Genomic DNA, 26,609 nt, shown 5'->3' on the forward strand with positions numbered 1-26,609 from the left:
TCGTGGATGCTAGTCGGGTTCATTAACTGCTGAGCCACGACAGCAACTCCTCCAATGCCCTCTTGAAGGAGTTTTTGGACCTTGTGAACAATTTCCTAGTCAGCGAGGTCATACTTCCAATGGGGACTCTTGAAAAGGTCATAGTTGCAGTCCTCACATGTATTTCTAGATTCTCCCCTCTCTTGGTACTTCCGAGGTCCAGGAGCACGTGAATTAACTCTGTCTGTTTGATAACCTTCATATATGGATCACTAGAAAAGCTTGAAATATCTAAGAATGCATAATTATCACCCTAGACAGCTCTAACATTTTGAAATTGAATAAAGGCAGACATGTGTGTAGGTAGTTAAGTGAGTAGATAGAAATGGTAGGTAATAGGTAGGTAGGTAGATAACATGGAATTTGTTGCAATATTTCTTAGGAAAAATGTAGGATAATATAAATCACCTACGTTGTGAATTTCAAAGAACACCATAGATAGTAAATATGGACTCTTAAAAAATCTAATTTGTTCTCCTCTTATAAGGTAATTGAAATTTTGTACCTCTTTTTGTATTGAGACAGTTAAATATTGTATAGAAACTGCAACGGGGTTCCAAAATGTTAGTCTAAATTATCATTATTAACACTGTCTCGTTCTTATTTTGTGAATATTAATTGTAGCATAGTTATGGGATGACTCATTTGCCATTCATTATTGTGAAATATTTCCTTATATTGTCATTTAATCATGATTAACATTAGGATGATTAAAATCAATTACCTGCCAAATAAGAATGATTTTCAACTTCAAAATCAAATCTAGAGAAGATACCAGAAGACCATTTGCTTTTTGAGAAAAGGCAGACTGTGTATTCTTAGGAAGAAGATATTAATTGTATTTAAGACTTCCCTTCCATGTCAATCTCCTGAGCTCATTAGGATTGCTTATATAACTTCCTCTCACTTCTGTAAGAAATGATAACCTTGGATAGCATCCACTTAACAGAAAACATGTAGTTTTAATGTCATAAATCCTATACAGAAGTCCTCGGATACTTCAAACCTTAAATCCTTCAAATTATGTACTTTACACAAAGTTGCATATGAATTACAAATTTAGATAGAGATGCTAAAACTGGTAAATTGAAGTTTATGTAAAATTACTATTTTTAACCTTTCAATACACTTTCATCTCTGTTATAGGTATTTCTCAGATGAAATAAGAAATATGAATGAGTTCAATAAAAAGTTAAATCTTTATTAATCTGAAAGAAATCTTTTAAATAGTTTATTGAACACATCTTTATCCTATCAACATTGAAGTGTAATAAATTGAAAACACATAGAAGCATTAAGGAAAGAATCTGGATTTGCAATTGGGAGAAAAATGAGCTTGTGGTTTTTGTTGTGATTCTTTTCCTTAGACCTTCCTCTTTGACATGTGATTTTAAATTTAAAAATTTATTTTTATAAATTCTTAAGAGTTTTTTCCTTCATCTTTGAAATCTAATAATTTTATAGAGGTTATTGATCTGAGATAAATCTCCTAGGTAACTTATGGGTCATTTAATTATTCTGACTCAGGTTTTATTTTATTTTTATTTTAGTCCATGATTTTGTACTTATTTCCCAAGGATGCCAAATTATAGGAGTGGTATCCCTCCTTTGGTGCTCTTCTATTTTCAACACTTTCTCTTTAAACTTTTGATTTTTGTCATTGCATTCATATCCTTTGATTGGTTTTCTACTTTTCTTCAATGATAATTTTAAGACTGTCTTTTGGATAGGTTCTCTCAAGTGTCTTGAACTCTAATCATTGCTGAGGTAATTTTCTTTTTCTTGTGCATTTCTTTTGAGTTCAATAAGCTCATTTCTTTTTGTCTTAGTCCCATTTCCTTTTAATTCTCAAATTGCCATTTAAGATTATTTTTCATGTTTTATATTTCTAGACTCTCTATTCTGTTCCATTGACCTGTCTGTTTTTGTGCCAGTATCATGCTGTTTTGATTACCATAGCTTTGCAGTATAGTTTGAGGTCAGGGAGCACAATATCTCCAACTTTGTTCATTTTTCTCAAGATTGCTTTGGTAATTCAGGGTCTTTTATAGTTCCATACGAATTTTTGGATTATTTGTTCTAGTTCCATGAAAAATGTCATGGGTATTTTGTTAGAGATTGAATTAAATCTTTAGATTACTTTGGGTAGTATGGCCATTTTAGCAATATTAACTCTTCCAAGCCAAGAACACAGAATATCTTTCCACTGCTTTATATGATCTTCAATTTCCTTCATCAATGTTTTATAGTTTTCAGAGTATAGGTTTTTTACCTCCTTGGTTAAGTTTATTCGTAGGTATTTTATTCTTTTTTAAAAAAATATTGGGGCATTTTATTTTTTTGATGCAATTTTAAGTGCATTGTTTTCTTACTTGCACTTATATTTCTTTGTTATGGTATAGAAAAGCAACAGATTTCTACATATTAATTTTGTATCCTGCAACTTTTCTGAATTCATGTATTAGTTCAATAGCTTTTTGGTAGAGTCTTTTGGGGTTTTTTTTATATAGTATCATGTCATCTGTAAATAGTGACAGATGTTCTTCCCTTTTAATTTGGGTGACTTTTACTTATTTTTTTTTTTTTTGTCTGATTATTGTGGCTAAGACTTTTAATACTACGTTAAATAGAAGTGGCAAAAGTGGGCATTCATTCTTGTATTGTTCCTAATTTTAGAGCAAAGGCTTTCAGCTTTCACTGTTAAGTATGATACTAGCAGTAGGTTTGTAGAAAATGGATTTTATTTTGTTGAACTATGTTATCTCCATACTAACTTTGATGACAGTTTTTCACTGGATGTTAACTTTTGTCAAATGCTCTTACTACATCTATTAAGACAATCACATGGTTTTTATCTGTCTTTTTGTTTATGTGGTGTATCACAATGACTAATTTGCAGACATTGAATCATCGTTGCACCCCAGGAATAAATCCCACTTGATCATGGTGTATAATCCTTTTTGTATAATATCAGATTTAGTTTGCTAATATTTTATTAAGGATTTTTTTTCTGTATTTATCAAAGATATTGGTCTGTAATTTTCTCTCTTTATTTATTTTTAGTGTCTGTCTGGTTTTGGCATCATGGTAATGGTGGGCTTGTAGTGAATTTAGGATTGTTACAACCTCTTCAGTATTCATGGATCATTTGAGAAGGTTAGGTATCAGCACTTTTTTATACATTTGGTAGAATTCCCCCACGAGTTCCTCTAGTCCTGGACTTTTGTTTGCTGGGAAGTACTGACCTGATCACATCTCTTTCCTTCCTACCCAATTCCATGAGGATTTCTCTTACAGACGTGACTGCACAGGAGCCTGTCTGCTAATATCCAGAGTTTTCAGTGAGAATTGTTACATGTCTAGATCATTTTGGTGGGTTCACTGGATGATATGTCTTCCACATCCTCTGACTCTACCATGTTGATCTCCTCCTATAAGGCCTTGTATCAGTTAGTTATTGGGCCTTGTCTTTTCTTCTTTTGTGATTCATAGGTTCTCATTACCCAATTTCTATTAATGTGCTTATTGTTTTTGATGATTTTAAAAATTTGCATATTGACTACGTAAAATAGTTTGACCTTTCTTCTATTTTTTTCCCTATTTCTTTAATCCTTTTTAAAATGCCAATTATGACTCTTTTTTTTTTTTTTTTTTGCTTTTTAGGGCCGTACCCATGGCATATGGCAGTTCCCAGGCTAGGGGTCAAATTGGAGCTACAGCTGCTGTCCTAGGCCACACTGCAGCAACTCAGGATCCAAGCTGCATCTGTGACTTATACTACAGCTCACGCAATGCAAGATCCTTAACCTACTGAGCAAGGCCAGGGATTGAACACACATCCTCATGGATCCTAGTAGGGTTCATCACTGCTGAGACATGGCAGGAACTCCAGCCGATTACAATGGTTTGTTCCAGACAGATTTTTTTTTAATATCAGGATTTATCAATATTCATGTTTGAGCTTATGATATTGGGCTTATATACACACTAGGCTTTAAAAAATATATGATTTATGAGCTAGCAATTGGGAAAAATGTAATTCAATAATATCAAATAAAACTATCTTTATAAAATAGTTTAAATTAAATATAATTTTAACCAAAATTTTAGAGTGCTACCTATGAATGGAGTACTTTGCGTATCCTTCTAAATAAAGACAGAAGAAGAAAAAAGGATGAATAAGTGATCATTTTCATTTTATAATACTTCTTCCTTTTATTTCATTGTTTTGTTTCAAATGCTTCATAAAGATTTTTTCTAAAATAAGAAAAACAAGCATATATATGTACGCATATCTATATATAAAATATACATGTATATGTATGTGTAATATATATGAAGGAATCAAACAGAGAGAGAGGGAGCCAGTGAGATGAGAATGAGAAGCAAATCATTTTAACTTTTAGATCATCTTCAGAAATACTCTAAACATACTACCTTCATCTTTGTTAAACAGAGCAATTAAAAAAAAGCATTTCCCTACTTGTCTTCTCTTGCTTGATACCAGTTAATTTTTAAAAGGCATTATGGGAAATTATGAATGAGAAGATAAAGCAGTGGCTTTCAACTGCCTCAGTAAGACATGCATGCTGCCAACATTTTTGTCACCAATAATTCTCCCATAAACATGGGTCTCTCCTCTCATTATGCAGGCTGTCATGCTTTATTGAACCACATAATTTCACCTAATTAAAATAAGCACTATGTAGCTTCCTCCCCCACTTCTTTTTTCTTTAGCTGGACACATGCCAGTAATTATATTTAGAGTACCCTAAGTGGACTCCATATTAAATATTCATTTTGGTGCTTCTCTGCACAATCAAATATAACTCCTGCTGCTCTGTTAAATATTAATATTCATTTTATTTATAAGATCTGAAAAATTGGGCACTTTTAAAAAGCCAAACTGAGTTAGGTTCATGAAGATGTTTGCTAGGCCAGCAAAGTGGATGTGAGATAGCTGGCCTCAGTCAAGTTCGTGGTGTGACTCTTAACAAAGACCTCATAAGTAATTAGCTTCTATATGGTTTAATCTTTTAAACTAACACTTATTTTATTTAGGCAACCTGTCAGATGAACTTTTTTTTCTCTTTCTCTTTTTTCTTCCCCACAAATCAAAAGCCTTGGCTAGAATCACATAACAGCTACCCAAGATAGCTTCAGTAAAGAGGTAGTGGTAGATACACAGCTGAAATCAGACTCAACTGCCCCTAGTCTAAGCTCAGATACAACTTGAGAAACTACAACACAGTAAAGGTAGTTGCTTTCTGAGCTCAAAACCAATGAGGTTTTACATGAGAGGGCAAACAGTTCTCCACAGTATGTTCCTTGAGTTGAAAAAGGCAAAGATATGTAGCCTAGCACCTCCTAAGAATTCTGTCCCCTTGGCTGTGACCTAAGGTGCATCTGTTTTGCATAACTCTCAGCAGTTCCCAGATTCACAGGTAAACTCGTGATGGGAAATCACCTATGACATGAGAGTTATGGCAGCTGCAGGTGAATTTCATATTAAAATGAGATAGTTGTGTGAAGTCACCTCACAATTTACCATATCAACACCTTTTTATTCCATTTGCTCCCTTCCATTAACAGTTCTTACCTTGCAACTGAATTTCATTTTCAGACAGATTTAAAATCACACTGAATCCCATTGGCACAGATGGATAGGCAGACAGGGAAAGCAGGCAGCCGATGAATGCCAGAAGGCTGAATGAGTCACAGCCATCACCGACAATGTGAAGGTGGCTTGCCCCACTGACAGATTCCCCCTTACCTGGGGGACCACTGCCCTTCCCTCTCCCTTGGAGTGTTGGGTTAGGGTGACTGACCTTTTTGACCCTTTCCCGTGAGCTTAATGACTATCGACACTAAACATTACTTGGTACATAACTTGTGCAGTGACACCAGCTCACATCTTTGTCTGACCTCTGAAACCTTTTATAGAAAACGTTGCAGATCACTATGCTGTCACAATCTGACCCGTTTATTTGCTTTTCTTTCATGTCAATTCTTTCCTCTTAAGTGTTGCTTAGAGAGGACACAACATTTCCCAAAGCCATCCTCTTAATAGTAGGTTTACATTCTTTAAGTCTGTCTATATTTTAATTACCACAAATTCGAAGATGATTTGGCATAGCAGCAATTGTGGAATGCCCTAGTGAAAGAACCCACGGTCCAAGGAAGGTGTCAGTTTTTACAACTGAAGATAAATCCACTCTCACTTAGAGGGTTTCTTTCTATTTTTTTATTTTTGCATAGGATAACATGCCTACTGTTTTCACACTGTAATGCAAAGCAACATTTAATGGCCATTTTGAATCCTCCCCAAAGTATTAGCTATTCAGACATTTTCTGTTGTGTCTGCTTCTGAAACTGCCAATGGCATGATGCTGAGACTGTTTCCTGCTTCATCTGTTCTGTAAAACAGCAAGAAACATGTTTTCTAACTGACAAAAATCACTTGAATTCATGACAGGTTGCTTATCCTACAACTTTTATCTTTTGAACTATGATAAAGTTACTTTTCTCAAGGTATGTTAATGCTTTTTAAAATATGCATCTGTAATTGCATATGATTTTCCATTTTAAACCTGACTTCCTATAGTTTTAGTTACTTTTATAATTGTTTTGCGTGACTGAACAGAGCAAGGATGGGAGAGAGGAAAATTTATCCAGCTTCTAGAAGATACTGAGATACTGAGATACTGAGGAATAAAACAAACTGAAACTTCCAGACCAAAATTTATTTGATAAAATTCTTGCTTAATCAAGAATGTTATTTTAGGATTTCCCATTGTGGCTCAGCAGTAACAAACCTGACTAGTATCCATGAGGATGCAGGTTTGATCCCTCGCCTCTCTCAGTGGGTTAAGGATCCGACGTTGCCGTGAGCTGTGGTGTAGGTCACAGATGCTTCTCGGATTCTGCTCTGCTGTGGCTATGGTGTAGGCCAGTAACTGCAACTCCTAATCGACCCCTGACCCCTAGCCTGGAAACTTCCATGTGCTGTGGGTGCAGCCCTTAAAAAAAGAGAACGTAATTTTATAATATACATTCTAATACTGTTAACTAAAATGGACCTTCCAAAATAAGGCGTGAGTTCCTGTTGTGGCTCAGGGGAGATGAACCTGCCTAGGATCCATGGGGCCTTGCTCAGTGGGTTAAGGATCTGATATTGCTATGAGCTGTGGTATAGGTTGCAGACTGGCTCAGATCCTGCATTGCTGTGGCTGCGGTGCAGGCCAGCAGCTGCATCTCCAATTTGACCATAGCCCTTCCATGTGCTAGGGTCAAGGTTGGCCCTAAAAAGTGGAAAAGAAAAAAAAAGGAATTAGGCTCACGTGAAGATGAGTTGTTTGAAAACAAAACAATTTTCGAGAATCATCTTTTTGGGTATGAATATCACAGCAGTACCTGGGGATAGTGTTTCTTTCAAATTTGGAACTTAGTAGATCCAAATGTCTACACCTAGGAAAATGAGGTAATGATTTCCATGTGGTGTAACAGGAAGGAGAAGATGGTTGTATTACTTCCTAATTTGCATTTACCCACCTACTCTTAGGGTATTGAAAACAGGGACCATAGGTTATCAAAAGCAGGAACCATTTCACCCATCTCCACATAAACTCAAACGAACAGACTGGATTTTGCTGCCTATGCTGGATAATCTAGGTGTGTTGTAGCTCTGGGGATTAACTATAAGTGAGGCATCATTTTTTTTTTTTCTCCTTTTTTGAGAAAGGTACAGACCCCTGGAGAAAGATATCTGAACAGCCACAGAGTTGAAACACAATGTGTTATAGAAAAGAGAAGAAAGCGTGTTGGTTGTGTTTGCTTGTTTTCTTCTTTTTACCACTACACTTGCCACGTATTGTCCCGTCAAGTCCTTCTCAGGCTACCAATTCTCCAGCTCTCTCTCCTGTCCCCCTTGTCCATTTATTTTTAAATTAAATTTAATTTTTCCTTCTTTTGTGGCTTCCTCAAGTCATGTAGAGTTTCCGGGTCAGGGATCAGCTCCACCAAGCCACACTGGCAACCTACACCTCAGCTGTGGCAATGCCAGACCCAAAGTCCATTGTGCCAGGCCAGGGATTGAACCTGTGTCCCAGTGCCACAGATCCCACTGCGCCACAGCAAGAATGCCCCTGGCCCATTTTAAATAACCCTTGGCATTACACTGGGCTCACCTGAATAATTTAGGTTTATCTTCTTCTCTCTAGTCACCTGAGTAGGAACCTTTGGTTCACTCACATCCCTAAGATGCCTTTGTCATGAAATTTGCAGGGTCTGAAAGTTAGGACTAGTGGGCTTGCACAGAGGGTAATCTTGACGTGTCCTCTGCAGCATTACTCTGACCCTGCCGGTCATGGATGAGTTTCCCAGGAAACACACTCTGGGATGCTGAGGTGCCAGTTCAGGAGGCTTATGAGCATTTGGAAGCCATCCTGGCGAAGGCTAAGGGAAGCAGGGTGAGGCAGAGGGTGAAGGTGGAGTTCTTTTTAAAATCCCATTTTTATATGGCATCCCATTCCAGTTATTGTAAATCTCGTGTCAATTGCTAATGAAGATCTGACATGAAGTAAACTACGTTTTGAAGGGAAAACCAAAGGAAGCAAGACTTTGGCGAACACACAGGTGGAGAGAAATGGAGGTTATGCTGCTGCAGCTGTGTATGGCGGATGCGCTGCTTGGGGTGTGCCTTTTTGGAGAAAAAAAAATACATTCTCTGGCTATCCGAATGCTGGCAGATTCTGTTTATCCCTTGTCTCTACATAAAACCCACGTCTAGATATTCCACTCTAGCATTTGCCTAAGATCACAGACAGAAGCTGCCCATTGCGGGAAAGTACAGAGAATTACAGCCTATGCATAAACACCCTGGATTTGCTTTTGTTTATAACTCTCATCTTGTCACAGTAGACATGGTAAGGGAAACATAACCACTAGCTGAACGCTTACTATACACAATCTGTAATATTTCTGAAAGCAATGGGAAGACTGAGTGTGGAAAATAATGCTACTCCCCCCCCCCCCGATTTTACAGCTAAAAACTGAAGAATAAATGTATGAATATACTGGGTTGAATCGTATAGAATTGCCGTTTGTGTATGCTAAAAACAGCCAAATATTGGCATTTTCACATAGCTCAACCTAATGTAAATATGATTATTGTGTAGTTTCCCTGAAGGAAATGTTTTAGTTTTAGATACTTTTATTTGATTGATATTATCAGGAGGAACACTGGTCTTTTAATTATTCACTCATTTCCATAGACATATTAATTTTTTACCTTTTGATAGTTGTTATGCATAAGTTATCATAATCAGCTTGATATAATCATATGGCTGTATGAACTAATCTCCACAAAAGCGAATTAATTTCTTAATTGTAGAAGTACCTAAAATTAATTTTACCTAGGACTGCTGTATCTCTGACCTTGATCCCATTGTGTAAAGAAAGAAAAGATGTAATTTTCACCATGACTCGTGGCTATACTCAAACTACACACAATTGTTGGAAATCCACACAGTGTAGACACCGTGATGGATATAAAAACAATTAAAGCTCATTACTGATTGTCAGCCCAGCAGAGAATGAGACATGTATACGACAAATTGCAATGAAGCACATGTACGCAATACATGGAAACAACAAAGTACCACACAAAGCAGCAGGGAATACGAGCTTTATTAGGAGTCAATTAATCTGTTTACATTGGTGAAGCTAATGAAAATAAGCCGAACTCTTTTTTTTTTTTTTTTGGATATGCCATTAGCATGTGAAATTTCCTGGGCCAGGGACAGAACCCATGCCACAGCTGTAACCAGAGCCACAGCAGTAACGATGCCAGATCCTTAACCTGCTTTGCCACTAGGGAACTCCCAGCTGAGCTTATTTTTAAGAACACATACTTGGGTGCGGATCCTAGCAATGAAAGAAAGCAATTGAAAAAACAGGTGTTGAATCCATCTTCCCCTTAATCTCATTGTCTTCTCTGGGTGATGTTGGGGGGGCCAAGGACATTAGTCCCAGTCAGCTAGGGGGACGCTGGGTCAGAGGTTCACTTCATGTCAGAGTAGTGGGATATACTTATGCTGTTTGCAGTTACTTCCACATAGTTAACTTGTTGCTTGTTGTTCTCGCGTAGAAAAGGAATTCTACTCTCACTGGGCATTCACCAGGGGTCATGACACACGTGTGGTGCAGGAGTTGTGTGGCAATATCCAAATGTCATCAGGCCTGTACCCCAAAGGCACGGGTAGAGTGATGGGGGAATGTCTTGAAACATAGAGAGATCTGTGGAATGTTTCCTAAAATTGTGTAGCTCATATATGAAAACAGTTGATAGAATTTCCCCAACATCGATAACTATCCTACAGCTTTTCTTAATATTAACAATAACAAGTTTTTAGGCTGAAGGAAAGTCGAAGCTATCAATAACCTAAAACATATTTTGATCAATCAGGATGAAAGTTAATATAGAATAATATTGTCACTGGCCTTATAAAATGTAATAATGAATAAATGATATAAATTGTCAAACATTTTTAAAAAGCGAGCACAGAATTTTGCTTCCGGTTAGCATTTTTCCCTCTAGCTGATTAGTTAAGTAATTCTTTTTAATGCGTATTGAACGAAATCATAAAAATAGTATATTTATTTAATTTTGGATCAGTGGCTATAGTGTAGATTAACAATTTATACCATAAACCAAAAATTAGTGCCCAAGCTTTTCATTTCAGAAAAATAAAGCCTTTCCTTACAGAATACTCACTATGTTGGGCATTATTTTAAGAATTGCATATGTTAATTCATTCTCATAACAATAGGTATTGCGACAATTCTTCCTACTTGGAAATGAGGAAACAGCAGCACAAAGAGGTCATGCATTTTGTGCAAGGTGACAGACGCTAAACTGAGGAACCAGAATTTGAACACCAACATTCTGACTTCAGAATCCATGCTTTCAACCATAGCAGCAAATTATCTCCAAAAACCCAAATGTTGGAGGTCCCATCGTGGTTTAGCAGGTTAAGAACCCAAACATAGTGTCCATGAGGATGTGAGTTCAATTCCTGGCCTCACTCAGTGGGTTATGTGTCCAGTGGCACTGCTAAAACCTGCAGTGTGAGTCACAGATGTGTCTCGAATTCAGTGTTGCTGTGACTGTGGTGTAGGCCCACAGCTCCAGCTCCGATTTAGAGTCCTAACCTGGGAACTTCCATAGGCCACAGGTGCGGCCCTGAAGAAGGGGGAAAAAATGTGGGAAGATATCTTAATGGGTAAGAACCAAAACAATCTACCTTCACACGTAGCTTGGCTACCAGGTCTAAAACTACCCCTGTAATATCGACATTGCCCTATCATTTCAGGAGACTCTTATCTCAGTAGAATGGCCTGACTGCTCCTTACAGAAACTTCTCATTAACTGTGCAATGGAAAGATCAATAGACAGTTTGTGTCTTAATGTTCTTGGAATCTCTTGGCTTCAAATTTCTGGCTTTGCTGTTTCTATCAGTCTTTTAACAGGTGCATCTTGAAAAGTCCCACTTTTAAACCGCAAGTTTACATGCATTTCCATGCACCCTCCGGCTCCAGACACCCCTTCAAAACTCTGTCAAGTTAGTGCTTTATCTGCAGTAATCAGTAAACTCAACTTTGTTTTATCAATATGTTGCTTAGTAATTTTAGAAAATTGACATTTGACAAGTGTGTACCTTTGGCTATAATTCTAGCAAAATGGCAGAAATTCAGAACCAAGAAGACTTTCTTTTTCTTTTCCTCATCCTTGGCATGTAGAAATTCCCAGGCTAGGGATCAAACCCACACCACAGTAGCAATCCAAGCTGCTGCAGTGAAGATGCTGGATTCTTAACTTGTTGCACCACAAAGGAACACTGTAAGAAGACATATTCTAAAGAAAGAAGATATAATTTCAAATAAGCGAGTTTCTGCTATAAGGAAAATTAACAACAAAACATGATCTACTGTTCAAGACCACTGAATAAGTAAGAGATATCAAGGAGAATTTTTTTTTTTAGGACATATATCCTTTGGATAGGAATAGAGAAAAAAATCTCTAGTAATGCATTTATCAGGAGAGTTTTGCCCATCATATTTAGATGAGAGTCTTTATATCACACTTAATATGTGCTAAGAGTTTTAATGATTTATAGGCATTAACCCATTAATCTTCATAGCGACCCTTTGAGGCAGGCTCTGCCTCAGAGAGAGTCAATAAAGAGGTAATATAGTTGACACAGCTACTAAGGGATGGAGCCAGGATTAATTAGGCTTTCCATATCTAAAGTGCGTTTCATTCTGCAGCTTCCCCAACGATGTCATGAGTATCCACTGATTATTGGCTTCAGGCGTAAAGAACTATTTCTACTTCTCTGCCATGAGTCAGTGGCTTCAAACACCCATTTCTTTGACACATCTTTTCCACCTTTACTCATGTGGAACATAACTATGACCTTTCAAGATGGAACCAGGCATCACCTATTCCAGAGGACTTTCCTGGCTCTTGGTGTAGAAATGCACAATGGCCACTCTTGTCCTTGGGCTGTCCCTATGCCTATGCTTATGTCCAATTTCATTGCTTATCCGTATTTCTATGCAATGATAACCTTGTATTTCCTATCTCTTGTGAATCAACAAATGAGAGTTGAGTAAAAATCACTGTTGGGAGCTCCCATCATGGCACAGTGGAAATGAAACAAATATGACTAGGATCCATGAGGACACAGGTTTGAACCCTGGCCTCTCTCAGTGGGTTAAGGATCCCGTATTGCCATGAGCTGTGGTGTAGATCACAGACACAGCTCAGATCTAGAGTTGCTGTGGCCGTGGTGTAGGCCAGCAGCTACAGCGCCAATTTGACCCTAGCTTAGGAACCTCCATATGCCGTGGATGCAGCCCTAAAAACCAAAAGCAAACCAAACCAAACCAAACCAAAATGAAAAACAAAAACAAAACCCTGTCAATTACTCCAGGTCTTTTTTACCTACTAAATTGGGTACTTATAAAAAAAAAAAATGCATCCAGAGCCACTTGGTGTGATAAAGCCATGGGCATTTTCTTCTGCGAGGGCAATGCTACCTCGTGGGCCCCTCCCCAGAGTCTCTGAGTATAAGCACACCTGCTTCTTCCACGCCTCCTAACTCTTTTCTTCCAGCCTTTGGTAGTCGCGCTGGCAATTTACTTCTGAAAGCAGTTTCTGAGCGGACGCATCCTTGTTTCAGCTGTCTCACCCCAGGTCCTGATCTTTTTGCGAAAGAATCTGGCCTGATGATCCTGATTGCTCCTTTTACCAGTCAGTTTGGACAGAAGGTCTTCCCCCAAATGGACTTTGATCTCCATTAGTTTTGTCAGAATGCTGTAGCAGAAAGAGCCTGGGAACCAACCCTGACAGTTATTAGCAATGAAAATATAAAGGTCATATCAGACTTTCTTATGAGCAGAATAAACAAAATAATGAATCATTAGAAAGGCCTTGTGATAAATTCAAGCTTTGAGAACCTTGACATGGGAAAGCCTGAATATGTAGGAGAACTAATTCCTTTAGTCTGTTTTATGGCATGTTAAAGGAAATATTCTAATATTTGAGGGTATTCTAAGTGGTTATTGTGATTAGTTCAGCATTCTCTCTGGGCTTTTGAGCTCAGATATCTTACAGGCATGGGATAATTTTGCTTGACCCACAGGAGTATTCCTAGATGCCATAATCTTAATTCAAAATTTTCTAGCTGACAGATGTTGGGAGAGGATTTTAGACTCCATTACAGGGATATGGGTTTTAAGTTCTACCCTGACAGTCTGAAAAGTCATTAACTTTTCTCAATTTCAATTTCCTAATCACTAACTGTATCTATGTATCTTACATATGTGTGTATGTCATATTGCAAGTATATTGCATTTTTTAAAAGTATTTACAATGACAAGGGGATATATTACCTTCCCATTGTAAATATTTTAAAAAGAGGCATGTTGGAGTTCCTGATGTGGCATAGTGAAAAAGAATCCGACTAGGAACCATGAGGTTGTGGGTTCGATCCCTGGCCTCTTTCAGTGGGTTAAGCTAGATAATCTGTATGAGACTTCTTGGAATATTGGTGGCATTCAGTGCCTGTTTAGTAATTTTTAACATCAATTAGAAGAAATACAGTAGCTTATAGAGTGCTCAGTTGCAGCTAAAATCATGTTATGAAATTTTATGGCCATAAAAACATCATTTTTATTTTATACAGATAACACTTTGTGTATATAAATTGTCTCTCACCCAAACCCAACCTAACTAGATGCCGAGATATTTATTCAACTGCATAATTGGGAGTATTTAATGGAAGATACACATATAAATTAATAAAGTGATTTATTTTTTAGGTAAGTAAGTATGGCCATGTGTACTTATCCATAGTGGGAAACATACATTCTCTGGTATTCCAAAAACCCTCATTCAAAATCAAGCATTGGCGTTCCCGTCGTGGCTCAGTGGTTAACGAATCCCACTAGGAACCATGAGGTTGCGGGTTCGATCCCTGCCCTTGCTCAGTGGGTTAAGGATCTGGTGTTGCTGTGAGCTGTGGTATAGCTCGGATCCCGTGTTGCTGTGGCTCTGGCATAGGCCAGTGGCTACAGCTCTGATTAAACCCCTAGCCTGGGAACGTCCATGTGCCATGGGAGCAGCCCAAGAAATGGCAAAAAGACCAAAACAAAACAAACAAACAAAAAAAAACCAAAATCAAGCATCATTACTTCCTAGCTATGTGAACTTCAACTTAAGTTCATCTTGCTGTGCCTTGAAACTCCTTTCTGTTAACCAGACAACAAATCCCAAGCTTGGAGCATTATCGTGATGTTTAAATGAGCCAGTCCACCTAAATGGATGAAAACGTTGCAGGAAAAACATTAGGCAAGAAATAGATCTTATTTTCCCATACTCCTTAATTCAATGTAAATGTTATTTCCACACTACTCTTTGAAAGAGGAGTCATAACTTGCCCTCTTGAATCCAAAATGTTTTTCTCAAGGTTTATTCTCCTCAATGTAGTTTCAGCTTTGGGGACAATTACAGACCACTCATTCTGATTTAATAGTTTTTCATAGCTGGCTAAATTAAAATAAAACAGCTTGCATAAGACAGAGTGTATATTTTCCAGGCAGGTAATCTTACCCGCAAATGTACCAGATGGGTGATCTTGGACATTTTGTTTAACCTTCCAAAGTCTCATTTCTTTTCTTCTAGAAAGTGGGATAACCATTTCTATCAGGCAGGTTTGTAGAACAAATTAGACAAAGATCCTAACACGTCTGGCACAACATGTGTGTTCAATTTAAGTTTTATAATGGGTTAAAATAATAAAATTCATGATAAAATCTAACATCCACTAGAGCCTACTTTCTACCGCACATGCTCAGGTTAGTATGTTTTAGAATGATCCGAATAAAATGTACTTAATGGAAACTGAACATCTAACATTTATTAGATGGACTTGTACAAGCTGTTTAAATATTAACTAACCACGGGAATATAAGGTCTGAGGTTCTTTTGCGAAGTCTCCAATTCTACTCGCTGGAGGATTTCATTGACTAAAAAGAAGAAGAAGAAGAAAGACTGATGGGGTGAAGAATTCTGTCTCTTTCTATGTGAGATAATAAAAGAAGATGCTATTCGGAGTGTCTGAGGAATGAATTTGATTACCTAGTGAGTAGAACAGAACTACAATGTGTGCTAGATCCAGCAAATTCATCATGCCATCCTCTTGCAAGGCGTATGATCCTGTCAACGCAGTTTTCCCACGGTCCTATTCCATCTCTCTCCCCAGTTCCCTGACTAAACCAGGCGAGCATGTGCTTTCCAGGTGGTGTGCATGAGGTAATGGAGTAATTTCCAGAAGGCATCTAGGGAAAACTCTATTCAGAACATAGGGGACAATTAAAATATTTAGAGCTTGATATCCTGTGTAAAATACCATTCTTTCTACAGGATAGAATTTATAGGAAGTCAGAAGTAGCCAGGGTATAATATTGACAAAAGAAATGTTGACCTGGGGAGGACAGAAACCTAGAAGGCAGGGTTGGGATGGTTTTACTTAATAGCTTTTATGAATATTAATATTTCAAGATATGTATTTTTGGTGTCACTTTGAAAAAAAGGGTTCTTATGGTTTATGGAAGTGGTATCCACTTAGGATTTTGTATATTTTGAGAGGAAGAGAGAAGACTCCTTGAATGTTCTTTATCAATTTCCATGAAGGGTTAAAGTGAAGAATGGAAGCAGCAGATGTTGCCCTTTGAGAATCTCCTCCAGCTGCAAATGCATCTTTGCATCTCCTACTGAGTTTTGCGATTCAACAACGTTCATTTAGGTATTAAAAAAAAAAGCATGCATAGAATAAATAAAAATGTTTTCTCACTGAAACTTTTTAAAATTATTTAATGAAGTTTATTGCATTTGTAGTTGTACGATGATCGTCACAACCAATAATGGCCATGTCCACAGCACATGGAAGTTCCCAGGCCAGAGACTGAATCCAAGCTGCAGCTGCGACCTCCACCGCAGTTGTGACAATACTGGATTCTTCAATCCCTGTTCCAGGCCAGGGATCAAACCCGCACCTCTGCAGCAATCTGAGCTGCTGAAGTTAGATTCTTTGCCCACAGTGTCGGGGAGAGAACTCCTCACTGAAAATTTATTTCCAAAAAACCACTTTTTTCAGAGAATTATTTCCGTCAAATATACGTGTACATTTGCGCATGTGTGTATATGTACATGTGTATAGTATTTCGATTTATCTCTAAAGTTTTGGTTTTGTTCTGTTGTAAAAACAGCATCAACAAGTTTTCTAGGTTGGCACATTTTTGAGTATCAAATGAAAGGTGAGACATTTCTGGAAACAGAAGGAAAAGAAAAAAAAAATCCAAATTGGAACACTCCATTTAGACCCTCCCCAAGTGGGGGTTGGGGGCTGTGCTTCTTAGCTGGGTATGGCAGTATACCCCGGGGACAGCATTGTGCTGCCAGATAGGGAGCAGTTTCCCTGCTGGTGTCCAGGCAGTTCCTCCACCCACAGCTGCTCTCATATGGCACAGCCCAGCCTCAACCCTCAGAAGACGCCCCAACAACAACACATCCACAAAGAATCCATGGACGGATATCATGCATGTTGCTTTGGATAATACGCATTGTATTGCCATCCTGGAGCGTGTTCAGGGATAGGAGGCTGGAAAGGAAAGGAGTGGGCCCCAGCCTCACAGCCACGCCTCCACATAGCCTGTGGTCCAAATCACCTGGGGAAATGGCGAGAACAGCGTCACATCCAAGGATTGCCTTGATGCCACTGGAGTCCCTCTCCGTGCCATTCATCTCACAGGGTTACGTGCCGGGATTCTGACATGCTGTCTGCAGTTTCGGCAGAAAAATGTTTAGAATGTTTTAAAGACTTGATACTCCCATGGTACCCTGGAACTGAGACATCATTGTAGCAAAAAATAAAATTATAAGATGCTGGGATTAAATAACGGAAAGACCATCTTAATAAAGCCAAATTTTCACACCTTATTGATGTTTCCAAAAGACACCTGCAGATTTTCCAGTTTTCAGGAAAAGGTCCCCTCAAAATAAGATTGTCTAAAAAAAAAAAAAAAAAGAGTTCCTGTCGTGGCGCAGTGGTTAACGAATCCAACTAGGAACCATGAGGTGCTGGTTCGGTCCCTGCCCTTGCTCAGTGGGTTAATGATCTGGCGTTGCCGTGAACTGTGGTGTAGGATGCGGCTCAGATCCCGCGTTGCTGTGGCTCTGGCATAGGCCGGTGGCTACAGCTCCGATTCGACCCCTAGCCTGGGAACCTCCATGTGCCACCAGAGTGGCCCAAGAAATAGCAAAAAGACAAAAAAAACAACAACAACAACAAAACAAAACAAAATCAAAATAAGATCGTCTGAGGAGTTCCCGTCGTGGCGCAGTGGTTAACGAATCCGACTAGGAACCATGAGGTTGCGGGTTCGGTCCCTGCCCTTGCTCAGTGGGTTAAGGATCCGGCGTTGCCGTGAGCTGTGGTGTAGGTTGCAGACGTGGCTAGGATCCCGCGTTGCTGTGGCTCTGGCGTAGGCCGGTGGCTCCAGCTCCGATTCAACCCCTAGCCTGGGAACCTCCATATGCCGCGGGAGCGGCCCAAGAAATAGCAACAACAACAACAACAAAAGACAAAAAGACAAAAAAAAAAAAAAGATCGTCTGAGAGGATTTCTTAATTTTTATAAGAAATATATTTACAAAGGTAGATATGATTTTCAGAAGCTCAGATATGTAAATTCCTATGTATACTGTATATGTATATTTGTGTGTTTATTCTCGAGTATTAAATAACATAGATAATATTTGAAATGTAGATTAAAAAGCAAAATAAGAAAAATGCCTTGCTTTAATTGGCTTCAGGTGCTTTCATTGGATACATAATACTTTAAAATAATTAATTGTAATAACTAAATATGACACTACAAGATTTCAATTACGTGCTTGGCTAGGATGAGTCTCAACCTTATACCCAATAATGTTGATTAAGCAAAAACTTTAGATTTATGTTTAAATATAAAATGCCTTTGATTTTCAGTAGCTTTGCATGGCCCTTTTATAAAACAATTGGCTTGCTGGCAAGCCTAACAGATCTAAAGCCATAAAACAATTCAGAGTAATGGAAACATTTATTGGCATTTACCTGGGCACCACTGGAACGCCGGATGAATGAAGTGCAGATCAGTTTTGTAGCATTTATGATGTAATAATCAATATGAATCTTCCCAACAAATACATGCTTGTACTAACTAAGCGATGTTGTTTCTTCCGTGAACTCAGGTCACACTCGACTTTATAATGTACTGAGATATTTAGAACAGAAGCAAAGGCAGGAAAAAAGAAAGAAGAAGGTTATTGTGTCCTATTCTTTGGTATTATGATAAATTGCATACGGCATACACAGCATTTTTTACATTTCTTAGTTTATAACAACAGGAAAAAGAGGAAGCTGTTTCTGTGACTGTTTCCTTTCCCAGACAGGACCCTGTGTTCTCTTTCTCTCTTCATCACTGGGCAGGTAGCTACACACCCAACATGAAGATAGCTTTATGAAAAGGTGCTTCCATGAACCTGTTCCAAAAGCAAACACCTCAATTAAGCCCCAGTGTTTCAGGCACGGTGTTTTGAAATGCCTCGGCTTGAATCCCTACCTTTACAGCTGTGCTCACTTGAATCTCTGTTACAACATCTGGTGGTTTCTGGGCAAAGCCTTGGGCACTGGTGGGCAGGTTTAAGGGGAGGGTGTTCTGGAATAACCACGCAGAGTGATCGCTGCTGATTGATCTCAACTCCTCCTCTGCTTCTCCTTCAGCAAGGATAATTTTATGCTAGGACAACTTCATGCAAATAAGGTTCCTTCTTCAATGGGAGAGTTTTAAAGGTGGAAGGAATGGAGGCAAAGGAGAGTTTGAATGGACTGTGTCCCTAGGTTTCAAAAAAAAAAAAAAAAAGAACGCTTTAATTAAAGATTGTTCAGCTGCCCATGAAAAGGGGTCTTCATAATAATATCCATCTATCTATCACCTATCTATCTATGCATCTATACATATAAGAATCTCACTGAAAATTTAAAAAGTGAAAGAAAAAAATATAAAAATACCAGTGAATGAAACTATGGTTTATATTGTATCATGCTGGTCAATAGCATTTCCCAGCATCATTGCTGAAAGCACCCATTTCCTTTCATCTTAAGGAGTCGTCTAATTCTTGACAACAATCCCTCTCCTTCTCCTTTACACCATCTTAGTCTATGGAATCAACCGGCTGGAATTAATGGATAAACAAAAAGAAATCTCACGGCTGTGTGTCCTGTGTCGATTCTACTGACTCGGTTCACATAATCCTCCGAGTAGAGGCTGCCTTATTATGAATATAAATGAACTTATTGAGGAATGAAAGGTGCACGGTAGTTGAATAATTTTCATTGGGGTGCGCTGTCCACCGTTTATGATTTTTGAAACCACATTCATCACCTTCATTGCCTTCTTGTACACATGAAGAAGAAAAAGCAGGAGACAAATTTTTTTTTTTTTTTAAAAAAATAAATTTTGTTTCCTTAAACGGTTGAGCTCTGTTTCACATCCCGTTGGAAACGCTGGGAACATTGCGTAGCAAAACGCAGGTATTGAGAGGTCCTGCAAACACAGCAACATTTTACTTGTCTGTCTGTTCTTTATAGGGTTTGCCGAAGACCGTCAGTTTTACAGAGGGAATCAGCATTGGAACACCCCTGTTGAGAATTAAGTGATACAGAATTGAACCTTAAGTTTTTCAGCCCACTTCTTATTGCTCAAAAGGTTAAACGCTTAAAGGACTATGAATCAGACTGTGTAATAGCTTTCTCTTATTGCTTCTCTTTCAACCAAAGCATGTTCAGAAACAGGAGAAAAGGGGGGGGGGCGGTGAACTTTAATGAAGAAAATCTGTCCTGAAAAAAGACCAGAGAGCCAATGAAAAGCCTCACTTAATTGACAAGCAGCTGCCTTAGCTTTGAAAGCATTTATTCAAGTATTTTTTTGGCTCTAAGAGTGAGCTCTAGAGGAGATCTACAGACTCATATTTTCTGCGGTAAATCAAGGTGCAGAGACATTAACCATGAAAACGATGTTAAATCATTCATTTCATGAATGAAACATGGGAAATAATACCTCCTTGTTTAAAAGGTCCCAAAAAGGAAAGCAGAATCTGCAGCTTCATTCGAATTGAAAAGGAAGATCTGGAATTGACCTTGTGATTTCTTTCTGTGGATGCCGGGTTTACGCCACGCTCTCATTTGAGACATTATCCCATATCCAGCTTTCCTTCCAAGGCGAGACTTGATGCTCTTGGAATTTAAATACAGGAGAGAAATGGAACCACTAAATTTTGTTAAAGACCATTGCAAAGACAAAGCTTCAAAAACTGAATTATTATAAAAAGTATATTATGCTTTATTTTTTTATTTATTATTTATTTATTTAATTATTTCTTTTTATTTATTTATTTTATATTTTTATTATAAAAGGTTATATAATTTTTTCATCCACAGAGTTCTAATTCTGTTTTCATGAAACACTTGGGGTTTGAGACATAGAAGCTTGGAATTCCTGTTGTGGCTCAGTGGAAACAAACCCAACTAGTATCCTTGAGGATGTGGGTTTGATCCCTGGCCCCACTCAGTGGGTTAAGAATCTGGCATTGCTGTGAGCTGTGGTGTAGGCTGCAGATGGGCTCAGATCTGGCATTGCTGTGGCTGTGGCATAGGCTGGCAACTGCAGCTCAGATTCAACCCCTAGCCTGGCAAATTCCATGTGATGTGGAGATGTGGCCCTAAAAAGGAAAAAAAAAAAAAGAAAAAAGAAAAAATATAGACACGTTCTTCTATTAGTCATCTATTCTCCTTAAGGACATTTATTCCTCAACTTTTTTTTACAGAAAATTTCTCATTAAAGCAAAATTTTATCATAACATTTCAGATATAACAAGTGTGATTCTTTGGAAAATGATGTTGAAATTCACCGGTTCACATGTATACATTTTTTCATAATATTGTTTGGTACTATATGCAATACTGAGAGATGACATTTCTCAACTTTTAAAGGCATCAGATAATAAATACTAGAAGCAATATTTTCTATGTTGTTCGTATACACATGGAGGTATAAACCATATGAATATAGATACATATTTACACCTGATAATTTGAAAATAAAACATTTTTAGTTACTTTACAGTGGCACTAAGAGTCACAATTAATTAATTTTCCAAATTAAGCATAAAGAACCTAGGTTTGGTTGATTTAGGCTTGGTTGAAAATTAATTTGTAAGTGATAAAATTATAATACAAAAATTAAAAAAAAACTTATTTTACCCTATTAATAATCCTTGTGAATTAATGTATTTGAAGAATACCAAACAAATGTCAACATTGCTAACTAAATCCAAGCCAGTTATTCTGTGTGTGGATTAATAGGTTAGCTTTCTTTAAATTATGTTCTACAGGGCACATATGTCTCCTCCAAAATAAAAAGCAGAACCTTATAAATGATTACTGAAATGAGACAATCAACTCATACAGGAAGTGGCATAAATAACACGTATTTTCTTTTTAAATTTTGACAGCCTGACTTTATTTTGAAATACATGACCATCTAAGAATAAGGAAGTAAAATCACAGAGCCAAAAGATCCGCGTCTAAATTAAAACAGAAGGTATTTATTTGACAATAAAGCTATGGCTATAGCATTTTGCTTGGTGTGGCTCTGCGGTAATCTCTACGGAAACTGAAGAGAGGTGTTTCTGAATCAAATAATTGAATCAGTTTTAGGAAGGGTGTAAGAATTATCCAGTTATTTAGTGACATACCAGCATACTTTGTCCTCTTCTATTTGTCCATTGAAATTATTGCTTCATCAATTAATTGCCCCTAAACTGCACTCAGCGATACCCCCTCCTCTCCTCAGCAAGACCATGGCATTTGCCATCTGTCTACCCAAAGGAATAACAGCTGTGTGTTTGTTTAATTGGACTCAGCATGTTTTCTTAGGTAACATGTTGGCATTTCAGGTATACTGTACTTCCCCTTTTCCGAGCCAGAGAAATAGGTGAAAGTGAACAAAAATCTCTTACAAGAATTTTGGTCAGCTGGGAGGAGTGTTCTGATACAAATGCAAAGTATGTTCACAGTGTCAACCTCCCGATACTTTTGAACCAGGCATGTTCATACCTAACTCTGCCTTGTACCCATGTGTCCGTTTACTTGGTACGTGTGTGTTAAGTGTATAGAAATGAGTGTGAGTGCTGTTAAAGAAAGAGAGTGAAACCCCACGTGAGAGTGATGGAGTAAGAAGAAACACAGCACATAAGAGAAAGAATAAGAAACCATGGGGAGAGGAGAACATAGAGAAAACTCTAAGACAAGGGCACAGAGTCACGGGATGGAGAAAAAGAGAGACAGAAGAACATCCGCCTGAGAATATACACACACATGCACTTGTGCACACACACGTGGACACACAAAATCAGGGTTAATTTTTAGATTAGAATCATACGTGTATAATGATATGCCTATGGCATAGTTTCAGAAAATACTGTAATAAAATATGCTGTGGAATGCTAAGGATTAATCCTTCACTAATCCTTCCTAAGTTGTACAATGACAGGCATTGGTGTTTAAGACCTGAAGCACTATACAACCACAGCATAAAAGTGTGGAGCTGTGAGCCTCTATCCAGCTACTCCCTGGAGTCTCTGGTTCTTGTACTGGAGACCAGCTCTGATGCTCCTTGGATAGAGCTTCTTCTCTTGAGGGACAAACCCACTCAAAACCTTATACCTTCCCTTCTACCCTGTGTCCCAGGTACCCAGGACTCCAGAGTTCCCTGACATAAAGACCCAAGTCCACACCCCGACTCATGAAGGCCCTGTCCTCCATCCATGCCATGTCTGCTATTCACAAATGCGTCTACACACCAGTGGATGGGGTGTCCACACAGGTGTGTCACGGTGCAGGACAGAGATGCAGAGGGGAAGAGAATGGGCAGGGTAAGATCTCTAGATGGGGCAGCCTGACTCACTGCATGAAGTCATGGTTCCAGGAGAACTCCCTGGAGTGCTCAAATTTGACTTGTGTAACCAGCCCTTTAGATCCTAACAAGGACAACCTCGTCAAGCTACGATGAAGAAGGATCTCTTACTGAGAGTTGGATAACTTAATGCAGGACTTGGAACATTTGGACATGTGCACATGAGCTTCCACTGGTTCTCTTGCCCTGGCCTGATAAATGTGAGGAGTGGGTCTGATCTAGGTAGCTTAACGAAATGCCACGCCAAGCATCACACCAGATCAGTTAATCCCAAGACTGGGTGGGGGTAGCAGGGTTATTCTAGGGAGCATAATTGAGGTCACTTATATGTGGAATCTAAAATATAGCACAAATGAACCTCTCTACAAAACAGAAACAGACTCACATAGAGAATAGACTTGTGGTCACCAAGCGTTCGGGGAAGGGAGTCAGATGGACAAGGAGTTTGGGGGTAGAAGGTGCAAACTGTTACATTTAGAATGGGTAAGCAATGCGGTACTACTGTATAGCGCAGAAAACTATATCAAATCTCTTAGGATTGAACATAATGAAAACTGATATGAAAAAAAGAATGTATATACGAATATGCCTAAGTTACTTTGCTGTACAGCAGAAATTGGCACAACATTGCAAATCAACTGTTCTTTAATTAAAAAAAAAAAGAAAGACTGATTTAAAAAGATGGCACATGCACTTCTTGCAACTACCCACACACTGAGGAAGGAAAAAAAATCTACCTGAGTCCCCTAGTATTAAGAATAGATTAATAAACATACATTTCTTTATAAGAGACCCGCTGACCAACCTAAACCAGATATATCCCGCACACTGATATAAATATGAACCTATTAAGAAATGGGAAATAACATGCGTATTGAACACGGCTTGCTTAATTTAATTTCACAATAGAAGACAGCACTTTGAAACAAAAGACACCCACACTGAACCAGCCCTCTCATTGTTCTGTAAAAGCCACCACTCAATTTGGGGAAAAAAAAAAAAAAAGTTCACATTATTTCTCAGCAAGTGAGAATCCCAAGGAGAAAAAAGGATCATTATCTCAATGACTAATTAATTTTCAAAAATATTGTTATGCAGACAACTGCTCAACATTAAAGCTATGTTCAGCCTCAAATTGGGAAATTTCCTGGCAATTGAAAAATCAGCAATTCCAATAGAGGGAAAAAATCCAAAAGTAAAATATTCAGCTGCAGATGTGCTATCTTTAACAAAATCCGAATCGGTTGCCATATAAATGAAAAGAATGAAGTTATTATTTAGCACTTTCCAAACACTGGTACTGAATATGAGTATTTTTAGCAACTAACTTATCAATTGCAACCGTATTATCGTTCTTGGAATCGTGTCTTCCCTAATGGAGTTATTTGCATTTGGACGTCCCTTTGAATCATCATATGTTCTATGATCTTTTGTGAAGAAGACAGCAGTCTATTGGCACATATTCAGTCATCCTAATTTGGAGAAGCCAACCCCCCCATCAAAAAACTATGAGGCCAGCTGACCTTCTCTAAACACATCTCTTGCTCTGGTCTGTGGGAAATAAGCTTGATGGTCTAATCAGGCTTCCTTTAATGTATCAATGAAAAGTCAAAATGATGATGTTTTTCTCCTGAATAATACTTTCTCGAGTCAATATCCAGTTAGCATTTCAAACTGTATTGGCAGAAGGGTAGGTTTCTGTGCCTCATGCTGGTGACCCTTTAATGTCAGAGGGATTTCATACAAGTCCTCATTCTTTACTGCTTACATTAAGGATGCTGTCCCCAAAATGGAGCAATGAGGAATCCCCCGATATTATTCAGAGTGAATTTCGATCATGTATGAGTCTTAAATTTCCCATAACGGATTGATATTTCGCGTGTTTATTTTTTCTACGACAATTCTTAACTTTGAACTATTAGTCCCCAACTCTTTGGACAGGCACATATCCCTGCTTTATTTATTTATTCATTTTATTATTAATTTTTTGGCCATCCCTGTGTCATATGGAAGTTCCCTGGCCAGGGATCGAATCACAGCTGAAGCTGCAACATACACCACAGCTGCAGCAGTGCCAGATCCTTAACCTACTGTCACAGTGGAAAGTCCCCTGCTTTAAAGTTGGTGTTTAATTCTTTAGCCATGCCATTAAAATGTTTGGTCCTTTAGCTCCTAATGAGGCCAATGAAATGTTACATATATCAAGATCGTGGCAGAGCCTTTTTCAATGTGGGACTTTTTGTCTTTATTTCCTTTTGCTTCATGCTTCATGTTTTCTCCTTCCCTCCTTCCCTCCTTCCTTGCTCCCTTCCTTCCCTTCTTTTTATTGGCCTTTCATTTTAATTCTTCCTGTTTGATTTATAGCATACTTCCTTTCTCACACTACTGAAATTGCATCTCCCAGAAAAGAATATCTTTTCCACCTTGTTCACAAGTGTATCGTTAACATCGATAATGGTGTTTGGTACAAAATAATAAACTTAAAATGCTGTTTGAATAAAAGATTGACGGAAAATGTATAGTTAATCCCTCTGGGTACAGCGAGTGATATGCTAAAAGTTGACCATAAGACTCATTTTAAAATGACAGTAAACGTAAAAAACCTAAAACCCTCATGTTAATTACTAGGGGCAAACTGTTCTATTTGGGGCAAACAGTTAAAAAATAATCTGACAACACCATAAAAACCTGTAAGCATAAAGACATTCCCCAAGTGTTATTTGCAACGCTGAGTTTTCAGAAACTATTTTTAAAAACTGTTAAATTGTTAACTACATCAGGATATCAGCTTTGGTGAAGAGGGGTTTTGCATCTATTAAAATTACATTTACAGAGTAGTGAAAATAATACAGGAAGAGTCTTGCTTTTCTGATTATGTGAATAAAATGGAGCACAGAAGTTTATTTATTGGATAATTGTGAATATTAACTA

Source organism: Phacochoerus africanus, chromosome 13, assembly GCF_016906955.1.
Source record: "Phacochoerus africanus isolate WHEZ1 chromosome 13, ROS_Pafr_v1, whole genome shotgun sequence".
Taxonomy (NCBI): domain Eukaryota; kingdom Metazoa; phylum Chordata; class Mammalia; order Artiodactyla; family Suidae; genus Phacochoerus; species Phacochoerus africanus.